Below are 6,000 nucleotides of genomic sequence, written 5' to 3'. Positions count from 1 at the left end.
CAGAGTGAGTTTCAGGACAGCCAGGGCTATACAGAGAAACCCTGTCTCAAAAAAAAAAAAAAACAAACAAACAAACAAACAAAAAAAACAAAACAAAAAAAAACACTGAAAAAAAAAAGAAAAAGAAAAAGAAAAGAGAGGGAGAAGGTCTAGAAAAAGATATGCTCATGACTCTAGGTTCAAATCTTAGTACCAAAAAAAAAAAAGATAATTATGGAATAAGGTAGTTATGGAAAGGAAAATAGTGTAGAGTATCCATGTCCCACAAATAAGACAATAATAAAGCTATTATGCATGAGTCATATTGTCTCTACTGCTCACATAGTTATTTGATTGACAGCCCTGTTCTACAAAAAAAAAAAAATCAAGGCTGATATAGACTAATCATTAAAAATAACAATAGTAAAAAATACACCAGATTCTTCTCTCTCTCTGTATCTGTCTGCCTGCCTGTCTTGCTGACTCTGTCTGTCTGTCTGTCTGTCTCCTTTTTTTTTTTTTTTTTTTTTGGTTTTTCGAGACAGGGTTTCTCTGTGTAGCCCCGGCTGTCCTGGAACTCACTTTGTAGATTTGTAGACCAGGCTGGCCTCGAACTCAGAAATCCACCTGCCTCTGCCTCCCGAGTGCTGGGATTAAAGGCGTGCGCCACCATGCCCGGCTTGTCTGTCTCCTTTTATGTTTTGATGCAGACTCTCTGTAGCTGGGCCTTGAGCTCTTGACAATTACCCTGTTTAAGCCTCTCAAGTATAGACACCTAGCTAAAACTCTACTTTCTTAGAAATTAGGTCCTGGATTTTTGTTTTGTTTTTTGTTTTACACACATTTAAAAAATAGAGACTAAATTATACAATATTATCAGTGTCCTTTTCTATGTGTTGCTAGTATTAGTGTGTGTGTGTGTGTGTGTGTGTGTGTGTGTGTGTGTGTCATTGTGTGTATATGGAGGTCAAAGGACTCTTGGGAGACCTGCTATGGGAAGGGTTGGTCTTTTTTCTGATGCACTGCTGCTCCAGGCTGGCTTGCCCATGAATTTCCAGGAGATTGCTCAGCTCCCTGCAGATGTGCTGAGGTTAGACCATGCAGGGTATTTCCTGTAGGTCCAGAGATGCAGGACATGGCATCAGGCTGACAGACAAGCAATTATATCCACACAGCCATCTCCCCAGCCCAGGACCAAAACCTTTTTTTAAAAAAAAAAAGATTTATTTTTATTACTTGTGTCTGTGTGTGTCTGTGTGTTGAGTGAATATCATATGTGTGTGAGTGCCTAAGGAGGCCAGAACTCCAGGTCCGTGGAGTTAGAGGTCTGAGTAGCTGACATGAGTGTTGAGAACTAAACTCTGGTCCTCTGGAAGCACCGAAGCACTCTTAACTGCTGAGCCATCTCTCCAGCCCAAGCCTGAAACCCATGTTCCTTGGGCCTCCACTTCCAAAGCACTCGGTTGGATTATATATGAGCAACTGGCTTCAGAGTCATTATGTAGCCCAGGCTAGCTTCACCTTGTAAGGATACTCTTATGTAGCCCAGGCTAGCTTCACCTTGTAGGGTTACTCTTATGTAGCCCAGGCTAGCTTCACTTTGTAGGGTTACTCTTATGTAGCCCAGGCTAGCTTCACTTTGTAGGGTTACTCTTATGTAGCCCAGGCTAGCTTCACCTTGTAGGGTTACTCTTATGTAGCCCAGGCTAGCTTCACCTTGTAGGGTTACTCTTATGTAGCCCAGGCTAGCTTCACCTTGTAGGGTTACTCTTATGTAGGGCTGCCAAGTGCTGGCATTGCAGATCTGTGCTGCTATGGCTGCCCTGTTCTTTTCGTATTTATCACACGTATTTATGTATTTACTTTATTGTGCATGAAGACATGAGAGTGTCCAGGTGCAGGTATCAGGGTCATCAGACAAACTGTAGGAGTCAGTTCTCTCCTTTCACTGTCTCTGTCCCAAGGAGTGAACTTCACAGTAAGTGACTTACATATGGAGTCATCTTTCTGGCATTTGCTTGTTTGTTTGTTTATTTGTTTGTTTGTTTTAAGTAACAGCACTGAGATATAATCACCATCTCGGGCTGGAGAGATGGCTCAGCAGTTAAAAGCAAGCACTGTTCTAGAGGACCTGAGTTCAGTTCCCAGCACCCACATTACATGGTTCAAACCACCTGTAACTCCAGCTCTAGGAGGTGCCACACCCCTTGGCCTGCTGGGTCATCTGCACATGCTCAGACACAGACACACAAATATAAAGAATTTTTTAAAAATGATGGAAATAAATTCTTTAAAAAAACAAAACAAAAACCAATCTAGTCCTATCCAGAGTGTCAGAACATCCTCACCGTGCAAAGAAACCCCTCATTCTCAGCAGATTTCTACAGCTCAAGGCTGCAGTCCTACTTCCGGCCTGTGGAGCTGCTTATCACAGACATGTAATATAAATGGGAACACACCATGTATGTTGGAGAGCCTCCCCCTTCCACTTCTCCATAGGCTAAGGATGGCGCCTTCTGTTGAGTTTCCTTTTGCCGTCTTCTCCCTGGGACTTGAGAGCTCCAGCTTAGCTGGCCCTTGGCCAAGCTTCCTCAGGCACATGCAGGCACTGCCAGTGCTGCCACCTTATGCCCGTTTCTTGAAGTAGTGGACAGTGGGTCAAGCTCTCTCTTCATCCAAGACCCCTGCTCCTCAGTAGTTCTCTGGCAATCAAGGCTGTGGGACCCAGGACACAGTGTCACCAGGAGAGGTCAAAGGTGTGCTGCCTTAGGGTGATGTCCCAGGTGCCTGCAAAGGACCAAGAGAGAAAGAAGTGTGTGTGTGTTTGTGTGTATTTGTGTGTGTGTGTGTATGTGCATGCGCGCGCGCAAATGCATGCAGGTCTCCGGGGGAACTCCGCCTCGTACACTCTCTTCCTGATTCTCTTGGCTCCCAGTGCTCGCCTCTAATCACCTCACTTTTGTTTCCCCATGTGGCTCTTCAGGGACCAGGGAAGCTAACCATCTCTCAAGGTTTGTTTCCACCTGGGCTGATCCTGTTGCCACTTCCAGGGGTCACTATAGTGGTGTGTTTGGACATCGGTATGCATAAGTTATGTCTATTTTTAAAAAGGGCAAAGGCACTCTAAAGAGACTACTACCCATAATGCAGAGCAAAGGGAACAAGATTTTCTGTTCCCCTAAGTGGGAGATGTTCTTTTCTCACAGAGGAAGCTCCCTAGCGCCCAGTTTTTGTCACGAAGCATATCTGAACTGAAAATCTTCCCAAGGACAGCTAGCATGAAATGCAGTGAAATGTCACCGGATTCTGGAGCCTGCATCCGCGGACCCTCTGTGAGGTGACATGGAGGTGTCAACAAACAACCTTTATAGGTTATTATCCATTGCACGACACTTCCGTAGTAACCTGAGTCTCCACGTTCTTGCTCCTGGGAAGGATGGTTCAACTGAAGCTCACGTGCTCACTGCCGATCTTTCACATTCTTTGGAAAAACGAATGAGTGTAAGACAGTTCTGCAGGTCAGCTAGCAAGCACGAGGGACGGAGTTCAGTATCTGGGACCACACATGGACGGGGGAGAGAATTGACTCCTGCCAGTTGTCCTCTGGCCTCCTCATACAGAGACAGGATCTCTCTACATAATTCTGACTGTCTTGAAATTCACTATGTAAACCAGGCTGGACTCAAACTCAGAGATCTGTCTGCCTCTGTCTCCCAAGTGCTGGGATTAAAGGTGTGCACTGCCACTGGCTGACCTAGAGGATGACTTTTAGAATAGTTTTTCTCCTTCCAGTGGGCGCCAGGATCAAACTCTGGCTATCAAGCTTGCGCAGCAAGCTCTTCACAGGCTGAGCCAACGTGGTGACCCATGAAAGTTATTCTTTTCTCTGTTCCTGTTTTTGTTTTCTTGTTTTTTTCTTTTCTTTTCTTTTCTTTTCTTTTCTTTTCTTTTCTTTTCTTTTCTTTTCTTTTCCTTTCCTTTCCTTTCCTTTCCTTTCCTTTCCTTTCCTTTCCTTTCCTTTCCTTTCCTTTCCTTTCCTTTTTTTTTTTTCTCGAGACAGGGTTTCTCTGTGTAGCCCTAGATGTCCTGGAACTCACTCTGTAGATCAGGCTGGTCTTGAACTCAGAAATCTGCCTGCCTCTGCCTCCCAAGTGCTGGGATTAAAGGCGTGCATCACTACTGCCCAGCAAGACAGGGTTTTCTGTATAGCTCTATCCTGGAACTCACTCTGTAGACCAGCCTGGCCTCGAATACAGAGCTTTGTCTGCCGCTGCCCTGCCGCTGCCCACGCCCCCTGCCCCGGCTGGGCCCTGGCCCCTGTGGCCAGGCTGGTTAAAACTCTGTCTCAGTAAAAGAAGAAAAACAAACAAACAAACAAATCCAAAAAACCTCACCTGGAGCTGGGTGTGGTAACACATGCCTTTAATCTCAGCACTCTGGAAGCAGAGGCAGGCAGATCTCTGTGAGTTTAAGGCCAGGGGCAATGTAGAGAGATAGTCTCAAATGAACAAACAATAACAACAACAAAACAATAGGAATGGACCTCTGGAGACTCGCATTAAATTTTACAATTTTTACACATTCAACGTCAAATATGTTTTATGGGCTTATCCCCCACCAAAAATTTAAAAATCCGTTACAGAAGTAGAAAAATAATTATGAATGAAATAAAATGTCATTTAATATAGAATTTAAATAATTTTAAATTTTAGTCAATATGTTTATATGTAAACAAATGTGCACATGGATATAGTTTAACAGGACGAGAGAACAGAAAGGCTAAGCGTGAGGAAGGATTCGATGCAGGGAATTGACAGGAATTACGTTTGGTTTGTTTTCTGGGTTGTTTTTTGAGACAAGGTCTCTCTTGTGTAGCTTTAGCTGTCCTAGCACTCTGTAGATCAGGCTGGCCTCAAACTCAGAGATCCTGCTATCTCTGCCTCTTGAGTGTTGGGATTGTGTGTGTGTGTGCCCGTGCAGGCACGCGTGTGCGTGTGCATACATGTGTCCCTTCTGAGGGTCTCTAGGGAGAGCAAAAGGGAGTGTCACACACCCTGGAGCCAGAGCTCCAGATGGCTTTGAGCCTCCTGTAGTGGGTGCTGGGATCCAGCCACAGGCCCTCTGGAAGAGCATCCAGGGCTCTTAACTGCTGAGCCATCTCTCCAGCTGCCACCTGACTTCTTTTTTGAGCTAGGGTTTCTCACTGACTCTGGAGTTCATTCTTTTGGCTATGTTGCCCAGTCAGTGAGCTCCTGGGATCCATCTGAATATGCATGTGGCCCACCTTTTAAGGGAGTGTTGGGGGATCAAGACTCTGGTCCTCCTATATGTATACCTACTGAACCATTTCCCGGGCCCGGGTGTGGATGCGTAGCATCTGTGTGTGTGCATGGAAGTGCGTGGGAGAGGGACAGAGGCCTGGGGTTCTTATTGAGTGGCTTCTTAGATCATTCTGCATCTTAGTTTTGGAGACAGGGTCTCTCATGGACTTTGCATCTCACCAAGTAGCTGGGCTGGTTGGTCAGAGAGAGTTCGGGATCTGCCTGTCTCTGTTCCCCCGCTCACCAGAGATGCACCACACATAAGTAACGCTCACATGTAGCTCTCCTTTGGCCAGGTATCGTGGTGGGTCACACCTGTAATCCCAGCCCTAGGGAGGAGGATGGATGAGGACTGGCAGGAGTACAAGACCTTTGTCTTAAATTCTTTCTTAATTCCTCTGATTTCCAATTTCTTTTGTTTGTTTGTTTGTTTGTTTTGTTTGAGACAGGGTTTGCTCTGTATAGCCCTGGCTGCCCTGAAACTCACTTTATAGACCAGGCTGGCCTCGAACTCAGAAATCTGCCTGCCTCTGCTTCCCAAGTGCTGGAATTAAAGGCATGAGCCACCACCGCCCAGCTGATCTCCAATTTAAACCACTGGTCTTTCTGGCACTGTGTAAACAAAATCTAGGTAACTCACAAACCTGGCAGAATTCTTACAGATTACAGCAAGCCTTCATCCAAAAGCCGTTTTGAGTTT

The sequence above is a fragment of the Mus caroli genome, unplaced genomic scaffold (genome assembly GCF_978045245.1).
Source record: "Mus caroli unplaced genomic scaffold, Mus_caroli_1 scaffold_6, whole genome shotgun sequence".
Taxonomy (NCBI): Eukaryota; Metazoa; Chordata; class Mammalia; order Rodentia; family Muridae; genus Mus; species Mus caroli.
The sequence above is the reverse complement of the archived record's forward strand: the minus strand, read 5'-3'. Positions refer to the sequence as shown.